This window comes from Callithrix jacchus, chromosome 4 (genome assembly GCF_049354715.1).
Source record: "Callithrix jacchus isolate 240 chromosome 4, calJac240_pri, whole genome shotgun sequence".
Lineage (NCBI taxonomy): Eukaryota > Metazoa > Chordata > Mammalia > Primates > Cebidae > Callithrix > Callithrix jacchus.
In genome coordinates, this window is record NC_133505.1 from 114,451,377 (window position 1) to 114,463,450 (window position 12,074).

At 38.5% G+C, this 12,074-nt stretch overlaps 1 protein-coding gene across 5 annotated transcripts in view; it reads left to right on the top strand.

The window, feature by feature from the left end:
* Nucleotides 1-12,074, top strand: part of AFG1L (AFG1 like ATPase) — a 251,443-nt gene that overhangs the window by 62,372 nt on the left and 176,997 nt on the right. The window lies entirely within an intron of this gene.

Below are 12,074 nucleotides of genomic sequence, written 5' to 3' on the forward strand. Positions count from 1 at the left end.
ATTACAGGCTTGAGCCACCACCCGGCCTGCATGTGTCTTTATAGTAGAATGATTTATAATCCTTTGGGTATATACCCAGTAATGGGATTGCTGAGTCAAATGGTATTTCTGGTTCTAGATCCTTGAGGAATTGCCACACTGTCTTCCACAATGGTTGAACTAATTTACGTTTCCACCAACAATGTAAAAGCATTTTTATTTCTCCACAGCCTCACCATCATTTATTGTTTCCTGACTTTTTAATGATCGCCATTGTAACTGAGATGGTGTCTCACTGTGGTTTTGATTTGCATTTCTCTAATGACCAGTGATGATGAGCTTTTTTCCCCTATGTTTGTTGGCCACATAAATGTCCTCTTTTGAGAAGTGTGTGTTCATATCCTTCACCCACTCTTTGATGGGATTGTTTTTTCCTTGTAAATTTGTTTAAGTTCATTGTAAATTCTGGATATTAGCCCTTTGTCATATGGATAGATTGCAAAAATTTTCTCCCATTCTATAAGTTGCCTCTTCACTCTGATGACAATTTCTTTTGCTGTGCAGAAGCTCTTTAGTTTAATTAGATCCCGTTTATCAATTTGGGCTTTTGTTGCCATTGCTTTTGCTGATTTCATCATAAAATCTTTGCCCATGCCTATGTTCTGAATGGTATTGCCTAGGTATTCTTCTAGGGTTTTTATTGTAAGCTATTCTTTTTTACTTTTAATTTCGACTAATATTTCTAGTCATAAACTAAGCCCTTAAATGAATAATTTAGTTGTTCTTATCTTTAATTTAGTTGATAGTAGATACTCTGAATGCATAAGTGGTAACATTTCCTTGGTCTCCCAGTTCTAGACATTGGGTAGAAAGACTCACATTTTGATGGAAACCTTCTGAGTGGTCACTTCTTTCTAGGCTTTCCTAATCATGTAGTGTCTTACTTATGAAGTCTTCCCTGACCTCATTCTTACTGAAATACTCTGTTTTGTGGTTTCTATTTTCTTCAAACACATCCTTTTCTCCTATTCTTAAACCTCTCCTTGGCTACCTTCAGTCACTGATGTCATGAAGGGGTTTCTGCTTGGCTTTATTGCCTCCTTGCTTTCAATTATTTCTTTGATGTCTTTTTAAATTTTTAAATTTTAATTTTTTCTAATCCCACAGTTTACTGTCAGTCAATTGTTTCTTCTATTGGTATACTCAAAATGCACATTCACATGTAACAAGATCAGTTTTGGACCTAAACTAATATTCACACTCTAGGCTCCTCTATAGCCACATTTGCGTTATGAGGGAGTGGTGGCAGCAAATATTATCTTAGTGAAATTTTTAAGAAAAGAAAAAAAAAAAGGGCATTGAATAAGTAGTTTTAGTGCCTTAAAGATAAAACTGTTCTTTTCCCCTCCTTCTTTTTCTAATTTGTCTACTGATGTCTTGCATTGAATGTTCATGTTATATTTCCAGATTTAGCTAATGTAATAAAAGATAACAATTTAGCTCACAAAAGTGAGCATTAGAGATTGTCCATTAAAATTCTTCAAGTTCTTGAAAGTTACAGAAACGCTCAAACTATTCTTTTCTTAGTTCATTGGCTAATTGGTACTTTTGAGACTGATGTATACTTACTTCTTATTTAGAAAGGAATTTATAACAGACACTTGATTGATTTTATGTTTCTGTACCTTTGTGTACCATTAATGATTCTCTGCCTCCTGAGAACATTTACTTCCAGTACCTTCACTTTCATATTCAGTCATCGCTAAAATCAACAACTTTGTTCCTCCTGTTACCTTAACCACCTGACCTTAAATGGAGATGGTTAATAAAGCATAACTGCTTGCACTTCTGTAAAATTACCTTTTTTTAAAAACCCTATGAATGTTGTTGGATTTTAGTTTGGAAAATATAGCCATATAGTAACTAATTGAAGGGAGGCACATTACAAGTTACTCATCTGAGTGCTTGATAGCAATAGAAAAGATGTGATAATATGGGATGTTCATATAGTTTGGGTATGTGGCAAGCCTTTGGTTGGAAACATCTTTATAATATAGAGAGGGGAAGAGAAAGGAATTCTGAAATGGGAAGTGAGATGGATATTTTGGTGGCTATAATAAGTTTAGTTCAGACTACTTTTAAAATAGAATAGGCCGGGCATGATGGCTCACACCCATAATCCCAGCACTTTGGAAGGCTGAGGCGGGTGGATTGCTTAAGCCCAGGAGTGCAAGACCAGCCTGGGAAACATGGCAAAACCCTGTCTCCACAAAAAATACAAAAATTAGCCTGGTGTGTTGGCATGTGCCTGTAGTCCCAACTACTCGAGAGGCTGAGATGGGAGAATCACTTAAGCCTGGGAGATCAAGGCTGCAGTGAGCCATGATGATGCCACTGCACTCCAGTCTAGGCAACAGAGTCAGACCCCCATCTCAAAAATGAAACAAAATAGGTAATAAAAGATCAAGTTTTCATTTTGGGGGGCTCTCTGTCTGGGAGAGCAGCCTCAAAATGCCACCATAAGCTCTTGTTCTTTATTCTTTTCCTTTTTTGTACTTGGGAAACAGGTATTATATTTTAAGAAGGCTGGGCATGGTTGCTCATGCCTGTAATCTCACCACTTTGTGAGGCTGAGGCAGGATGATCGCTTAAGGTCAGGAGTTTGAGACTAGGTTTGGCAACAAGGTGAGACCCCATCTCTACAAAAAAATTAAAAAATTAGCTGAGCATGGTGGTGTGTGCCTCTGGTTCCACCTACTTGGTAGGATGAGGTGGGAGGATCACTTGAGCCTGGGAGATCAAGGTTGCAGTGAGTTGAAGTTGCACCCTTGCACTCCAGCCTGGACTACAAAGCGAGGCCTTGTCTTAAAAATAAACAAATAAATTGAGCTAGGTGTGGTGCTCACTCCTATAATCCCAGCAACTTTGGGAAGCTGAGGGGGGGTGGATCACTTTAGGTCAGGAGTTCGAGACCAGCCTGGCCAACATGGTGAAACCCTGTCTTTACTAAAAATACAAAATACTACATGCACCTGGCATGGTGGCAGGTGCATGTAGTCCCAGCTACTCAGGAGGCTGAGGCAGAAGAATCGCTTGAACCTGGGAGGCAGAGGTTGCATTGAGCCGAGGTCACACCATTGCACTCCAGCCTGGGTGACAGAGCAAGACTGTCTCAAAAATAAATTAAAATAAATAAATAAAATAAAGAAATAAACATAAACAAATAAACATGCTGGAGCCCAGGAGTTCGAGACCAGCTTGGGGAACATAGCGAGACCTCATCTCTTATTTTTGTTAAGAAAAATTTAAATAAATTCTTAAGGAGACTTCATGGGATAGACAATACCTATCTGGTAGCACTCCCTTTTCACTCTTCATTCTTGCACTCTATTTGGGCTTTGTCCTGCTCACTTCACCTCTTTTTTCATAGATGTGTTGAGATGATTGACTCAGATGGACCCTAAATCCTGAGAGCTGCAGTAGGGTTGATGAATGAGTTGGAGGGATTATCATCATGGTTCAATGTTGAAATGAAATATTTTGTTATAAAATGTTTATCACATCCCATGTAGAAGCCAAAAGCTGCAGTTGTAGTATTTTGTGGCTTCATTCATAACCTACAGCTGGCTTTCTCACAACCAAGTCTCAGCTCTTCACCAGCCAACTGCAGTGGTGATGGCAGGGTTAATGATTTCTCTGGTACATTAGAAGAGAATAAAAGTATATTTTGCTTATCAGCCTCTTTTCTGCTGCCTCCTGGTTCCACCTCACCTGTTTCACATTGACACCGGGCTCTAATTTCACCACTTGAAAGGTAGGCTGGTTTTAAAGTTAGGAGTTAGGAAGCTTGGATAGGTTCTGCCTGGCTTGGATGCAGGGATACATGTGCTTACTACACACCCAGGATGTATTATAGAACCTATTACTCCTGTGCTACAAATCTGTACAGTGTGTTACTGTATTGTATACTATAGGCAGTTGTAACACAATGGTATTTGTGTATTTAAACATATTTAGACAGAGAAGGTACAGTAATAATACAGTCTAAGATAAAATATGGGATGCCTATTTGACCATGAATGGACTGGATGTTGCTCTGGATGAGTCAGTGAGTGGTGACTGAATGCGAAGGCTGAGGACATTCCTGTTTACTACTTTATACAAGATGTTATCAGCGCTGTGCACTTGGGCTACACTAAATTTATAAAAAAATATTAATTGTGCTTCCATGTTATGATAGCTGTGATGTCCCTAAGTGATAGGAATGTTTTAGCTCCATTGTAATCTTATGGGGCCACCATTGTATATGTGGTCCTTTGTATTTTTGTTTTTGTTTTTGTTTTTTACAGAGTCTTGCTCTGTTGCCCAGGCTGGAATGCAGTGGCGCAATCTCGGTTCACTGCAACCTCTGCCTCCCAGGTTCAAGCAGCTCTCCTGCCTCAGCCTCCCGAGTAGCTGTGACTATAGGCCCACACAACCATGTCCAGATAATTTTTTTACTTTTAGTAGAGACAGGGTTTCACCGTGTTGGTTAGGCTGGTCTTGAACTCCTGACCTCGAATGATCCACCCACCTCAGCCTCCCAGAGTGCTGGGATTATAGGCGTGAGCCACTGCGTCCAGCCTGTGGCTGTCAACAATGACATTGTTGACCAAAATGTCATTATATGCATTACTGTTTATAGAAATGCAGGTGATTTTTTGATGACCTTGTATCTATGATCTTGCTAAATTTAGTTATTAACTCTGCTGGTGATTTGATAGATTCTTTATGATTTTTTTGTGTGTATACAATTAGGTCATCTGTCAGTAAAGATAGTTTTACTTCTTTAAATCTTATGCCTTTTCTTTTTGCTGCCTCCTTGCGCTACTAGGACCCCAGTACAATGCTGAATAGAAGTAGTGAGTGTAGACATCTTTGTGTCAAATTATAGGGAACAGTGTTTAGTCTTTTACAAATAAGCATATTAACTATAGGTTTTAAAAATATATTCAATTGCTTTTACTATGGCAAAACACATAAAATTTACCCTTTTAAACATTTTCAGTGTATAATTCAGTATCATTAAGTCTGTTCACATTGTTGTACAATCATTACCACCATTCATCTCATCTTCAGAACCATTTTTATCTTCCCAAACGGAAACTTTTTGTCCATTAAACAATAACTTCCTATTCTGCCTCTCTCCCATGTTTTCCACATCCCACCCGCTGACTCCTCTGGTCCTGGCAACCACCATTCTACTTTCTGTCTTTATGAATTTGATTATTCTCCAGTACCTTACATAAATGGAATCATACAATATTTGTACTTTGGGTCTGGATTATTTCACTTAGCAAAATATCTTTAAGTTTCATTTATATTATTGTGTATTACATATGAATTGGATTCCTTTTTATGGCGGAATAATATACTTGGTATGCATGGGGGATTGGTTTCAAGATCCCCTTGGATACCAAAATTTGAGGAAGCTCAAGTCATAAAAACTTTGCATGTTGTCCTGTATACTTTAAATCATCTAGATTACTTATAACAATGTAAATGTTACATAAATGTTGTAATAGTTATTATACTATATTGTTTTTGTTTATATTATGATGATGATGGTTATTATTATTTTGAAGCAGGGTCTTGCTCTGTCACCCAGATCCTGGAGTATAGTGGCTGGTTTCTCAGCACACTGCAACCTCCACCTCCCAGGCTTAAGCAATCCTCCTGCCTCAGCTTTTTTTTTTAGATTTTTATATACTAATTTTTTTAAATTGCATTTTAGGTTTTGGGGTACATGTGAAGAACATGCAAGATTGTTGCATAGGTACACACGTGGCAGTGTCATTTGCTGCCTTCCTCCCCTTCACCTGTATCTGGCATTTCTCCCCATGCTATCTCTCCCCAACTCCCCACCCCCTACTGTCCCTCCCCTATTTCCCCCAACAGACCCCAGTGTGTAGTGCTCCCCTCCCTGTGTCCATGTGTTCTCATTGCTCAGCACCCTCCTATGAGTGAGAACATGTGGTGTTTGATTTTCTGTTTTTGTGTCAGTTTGCTGAGAATGATGGTTTCCAGGTTCATTCATGTCTCTACAAAGGACAGGAACTCATCGTTTTTGATGGCTGCATAATATTCCATGGTGTATATGTGCCACATTTTCCCTGTCCAGTCTATCATCAATGGGCATTTGGGTTAGTTCCAGGTTTTTGTTGTGGTAAACTGTGCTGCAATGAACATCCGTGTGCATGTGTCCTTATAGTAGAACGATTTATAATCCTTTCGATTCACCCAGTATAATCCTTTGGATTATTACCCAGTAAAGGGATTGCTGGGTCAAATGGAATTTCTATTTCTAGGTCCTTGAGGAATTGTCACACTGTCTTCCACAATGGTTGAACTAATTTACACTCCCAACAACAGTTTAAAAGTGTTTCTATTTCTCCACATCCCCTCCAGCATCTGTTGTTTCCAGATTTTTTAATGATCGCCATTCTAACTGGCATGAGATGGCATCTCAATGTAGTTTTGATTTGCATTTATCTAATGACCAGTGATGATAAGCATTTTTTCATATGTTTGTTGGCCTCATGTATGTCTTCTTTGTAAAGTGTCTGTTCATATTCTTCACCCACTTTTGAATGGGCTTGTTTGTTTTTTTCTTGTAAATCTGTTTGAGTTCTTTGTAAATTCTGGATATCAGCCCTTTGTCAGATGGGTAAACTGCAAAAATTTTTTCCTGTTCTGTTAGTTGCCGATTCACTTTAGTGACTGTTTGTTTTGCCGTGCAGAAGCTGTGGAGTTTGATTAGGTCCCATTTGTCTATTTTGGCTTTTGTTGCCAATGCTTTTGGTGTTTTGGTCATGAAGTCCTTGCCTACTCCTATGTCCTGAATGGTTTAGCCTAGATTTTCTTCTAGGGTTTTTATGGTGTTAGGTCTTATGCTTAAGTCTTTAATCCATCTGAAGTTAATTTTAGTGTAAGGTGTCAGGAAGGGGTCCAGTTTCTACTTTCTGCACATGGCTAGCCAGTTTTCCCAACACCATTTATTAAACAGGGAATCCTTTCCCCATTGCTTGTTTTTGTCAGGTTTATCAAAGATTGTATGGTTGTAGATAAGTTGTGTTGCCTCCGAGGCCTCTGTTCTGTTCCATTGGTCTATATCTCTGTTTTGGTGCCAGTACCATGCTGTTTTGATTACTGTAGCCTTGTAGTAGAGTTTGAAGTCCAGTAGCGTGATGCTTCCCACTTTGTTCTTTTTGCTTAGAATTGACTTGGCTATGTGGGCTCTCTTTTGGTTCCATATGAAGTTCATGGTGGTTTTTTCCAGTTTGTGAAGAAGGTCATTGGTAGCTTGATGGGGATAGCACTGAATCTGTAAATTACTTTGGGCAGTATGGCCATTTTCATGATATTGATTCTTCCTAATCATGAACATGGAATGTTTCTCCATCTGTTTGTGTCCTCTCTTATTTCGTTGAGCAGTGGTTTGTAGTTCTCCTTGAAGAAGTCCTTTACATTCCTTGTTAGTTGTATTCCTAGGTATTTTATTCTCTTTGTAGCAATTGTGAATGGCAGTTTGTTCTTGTTTTAGCTCTCTTTAAGTCTGTTATTGGTGTATAGGAATGCTTGTGATTTTTGCACATTGATTTTGTATCCTGAAACTTTGCTGAAGTTGCTTATCAGTTTCAGGAGATTTTGGGCTGAGACGATGGGGTCTTCTAGGTATATAATCATGTCATCTGCAAATAGAGACTATTTGGCTTACTCCTTTCGTATTTGAACACCCTTCATTTCTTTTTCTTGCCTGATTGCTCTGGCTAGAACTTCCAGTACTATATTGAATAGGAGTGGTGAGAGAGGGCATCCTTATCTAGTGCCAGATTTAAAAGGGAATGCTTCCAGTTTTTGCCCATTCAGTATGATATTGGCTGTTGGTTTGTCATAAATAGCTTTTATTATTTTGAGCTACGTTCCATCAATACCTAGTTTATTGAGGGTTTTCAGCATACAGGGCTGTTGAATTTTGTCAAAGGCCTTCTCTGCATCAATTGAGATAATCATGTGGTTTTTGTCTGTGGTTCTGTTTATGTGGTGAATTATGTTTATAGACTTGTGTATCTTGAACCAGCCTTGCATTCCCAGGATGAATCCTACTAGATCATGATGGATAAGCTTTTCGATGCTCTGTTGCAATTGGCTTGCCGCATTTTATTGAAGATTTTTGCATCTATGTTCATCATGGATATTGGCCTGAAGTTTTCCTTTCTTGTTGAGTCTCTGCCGGGTTTTGGTATCAGGATGATGTTGGTCTCATAAAATGATTTGGGAAGGATTCCCTGTTTTTGGATTATTTGGAATAGTTTCAGAAGGAATGGTACCAGCTCCTCTTTGTATGTCTGGTAGAATTCAGCTGTGAACCCATCTGGACCTGGGCTTTTTTTGGGTGGTAGGCTCTTAATTGCTGCCTCAACTTCAGACCTTGTTATCGGTCTATTCAGGGTTTCGACTTCTTCCTGGTTTAGGCTTGGGAGGAGGCAAGTGTCCAGGAATTTATCCATTTCTTCCAGGTTTACTCGTTTATGTGCATATAGAGTTGTTTGTAATAATCTCTGATGATGGTTTGAATTTCTGTGGAATCTGTGGTGATATTCCCATTATCGTTTCTTATTGCCTCTATTTGGTTATTCTCTCTTTTCTTCTTTATTAATCTGGCTAGTGGTCTATTTTGTTGATCTTTTCGAAAAACCAGCTCCTGGATTTGATTTTTTTTGAAGGGTTTTTTGTATCTCTGTCTCCTTCAGTTCTGCTCTGATCTTAGTTATTTCTTGTCTTCTGCTAGGGTTTGAGTTTTTTTGAACTTGCTCCTCTAGCTCTTTCAATTTTGATGATAGGGTGTCAATTTTGGATTTCTCCTTTCTTCTCATGTGGGCACTTATTGCTATATACTTTCCTCTAGAGATTGCTTTAAATGTGTCCCTAGAGTCTAGTATGTTGTGTATTCATTCTCGTTGGTTTCGAAGAACATCTTTATTTCTGCCTTCATTTCATTGTTTATCCAGTCAACATTCAAGAGCCAGTTGTTCAGTTTCCATGAAGCTGTGCAGTTCTGAGTTAGTTTCTGAATTCTGAGTTCGAACTTGATTGCACTGTGGTCTGAGAGACTGTTTGTTATGATTTCAGTTCTTTTACATTTGCTGAGGAGTGATTTACTTCCAATTATGTGGTCAATTTTAGAGTAGTTGTGATGTGGTGCTGAGAAGAATATATATGCTGTGGATTTGGGGTAGAGAGTTCTGTAAATGTCTTTTAGGTTTGCTTGTTCCAGGTCTGAGTTCAAGTCCTGGATATCCTTGTTAATTTTCTGTCTAGTTGCTGCACTGGGGCGCCGGCAAACAGCCACTCTGGCCAAAACAGCCACGCTGGCAACCTGTGGGGCTCCTCCACCTGGGAATCTCCTGGTCTGTAGGCAATAAAAATCTGTTTGGAAATGTGGCATCTACTCACCTTCTGCGCTTTCACTCGGAGCTGCAATCCTGAGCTGCTCCTAGTCAGCCATCTTGGATCTTCTTTCTGCCTCAGCGTTTTGAGTAGCTGGAACTACAGGCATGTACCATCATGCCCAGCTAATTTTCATATTGTTTTTGTAGAGACGGGATTTTGGCATGTGACCCAGGCTGTTCTCAAGCTCCTGGGGTCAAGTGATCTGCCTGCCTCAGACTCCCAAGGTGCTGGGATTTTAGGCGTGAGCCACTGTGCATGTTCCTTACATTATTTTTTGTTTTAAAAATATTTTTGATCCACTCTTGGTTGAATCTGGGAATGTGGAAATAGATACAGAGGGCCAATTGTATCATTTTATGTGTATACCACTTTTTGTTTTTTCATTCATCCATTAATGGATGTTTGGGTTTTTCCATCTTTTGACTATTGTGAATATTGAAGTATAAGTTTCTGAATCCCTGCTTTCAGTTATTTTGTGCATACACTCAGAAGTGGAATTGCTGGATCCTATGGTTATACTATGTTTAATTTTTTTTTTTATTTGGACACAAAGTCTCTCTCTGTTGCCCAGGCTAGAGTGCAGTAGCACGATCATAGCTCACTGCAACCATGAACTCCTGGGCTCAAACAATCCTCCAATTTCAGCCTCCCAAGTAGCTGGGACTACAGGCATGTGCCACCACACTTGGCTAAGTTTTAAAATTTTTGATAGAGATGAGATCCTGCTATGTTGCCCAGGCTGGTCTTGAACTCCAAGCGATTCTCCCTCCTTGGCCTCCCAACATGCTGAAATTATAGGTGTGAACCATTGCATTCAGCCTGTGTTTAATTTTTTGCAGGATTACCATACTGTTTTTCACAGTGACAGTACCATTATTATTCCCACCAACAGTGCACAGGGTTCCAATTTTTATATGTCCTTGCTGACACTTCTTATTTTCTTTTTTTTTTGTAATAGACATTCTACTGTTTGTGAAATGATATCTTGTAGTTTTAATTTGCTTTACCCTAATGATTAGTGAATACATTTTTGGTTATATAATTCATGACTTTATTCTGAATCTGTAAGTATACTACGCTGCATGCATAAGAATCTGAAACTTTATTAACTCTTCTGGGTAAATACAATTATTTAAAATCTACTGCCAAACACTATATCAAGAGATACTGTACTGAATATTTTTGCAATAAATTACTTTCCATCAAAGTGACTTTTTCATTAAAAAAAAGTCTGGTGAATGGTTTGTTCATATGCAAAAATACTCTGACATTCAAATGGCATGGACCCAGTGTCATCTTGTGGCATGGAGGAAACCCAAAAGATAGGACTCAGATATTCTTATTTCCTGAAGTGCCTTTGGATTCTAGTAATTGCAAAGGAATTACTAGACAGGAAGTAATCTTGTGGTGGTGGGAGACAGGGAAGTAGGGAGGATGTAAGACTGGACCAGCACATGCTGGCCTGGCTTACTGAGGAACGCTAGGTACAAACTGAGCTTGGGTCACTGACCCAAAAGCCCTAGACTTTCTGTGAGGGATTAAGGCATTTTGTCCATACCCGCATTAAATTCTCAGGCTGTTGGCTATTCAATTATAGTAGTTTCCCTTTATTCACAGAGGATAGTTCCAGTGGATGCCTCAAACCTCACATAGTACTGAACCCCGTATATCTATGTTTTTAACAGAGAAGGCCACTAAGTAACTAACAGGCGGGTGGTGAATATAGTGTGGATATGCTAGACAGAGGTATAATTTATGTCTTGGGTGGGATGGAATGGGATGGTGTGAGGTCTCTTTGTGCTACTCAGGATAGCTGCATAATTTAATACTTAGGAATTGTTTATTTCTGGAATTTTTTATTCAATATTTTTGGACTGTGGTTGATTATGGGCTTTGCATAACTGAATTCTCAGATAAGAGGGTTCTACTGTACTAATGCAATTGTAGTGATTAAAAGTTTTAGAGTGTTAAAAATTAGATAATTTAATTATAAGGATTGACTGTATCAGAATTTCCTCAAGTAGGCCTTATTTCGAGAGATCTATATTCTCAGTTTTCAAAAAATGGAAGTGTTCTAATTGGCAGTTCTCCAGCTCTAATCTACATATATGATTCCTTTTCAATATTTATGTTAGATACTAATCTTTATTTTTCACCTTTCTTCTCTTTTCTTCTTCTTCTTCTTTTTTTATTTTATGTGGTGGGTTCTCACTGTGTTGCCCAGGCTGGTCTTGAACTCGTGGGCTCAGGCAACCCTTCCACTTTAGCCTCCCAAAGGGCTGGGTTTACAGTTGTGAGTCACCATTCCCAGCCCCTTTTCTTCTTTTTCATTTTTGAATTTTCTCATAGTGCCTAAAACAGTTCCTCATGCATAGTAATGACCAAATAAATATTTAATTAATTAAGTTATTTTATTTATGCTAGTGTCTTTTAGAAGAGAAGACTAAATCTTGCCAGTTTATGAAAATAGTTTTCAGGGGGAAATAGCCCCTGTAATATTAATTAAATGTTGTATTTCCTAAAAACAGAATTTTAACAGAAAATATTAATATCAATAGTTTATTTTTAGCTAGTTTAATATACAAAGTAAAATCCCCCTTCTA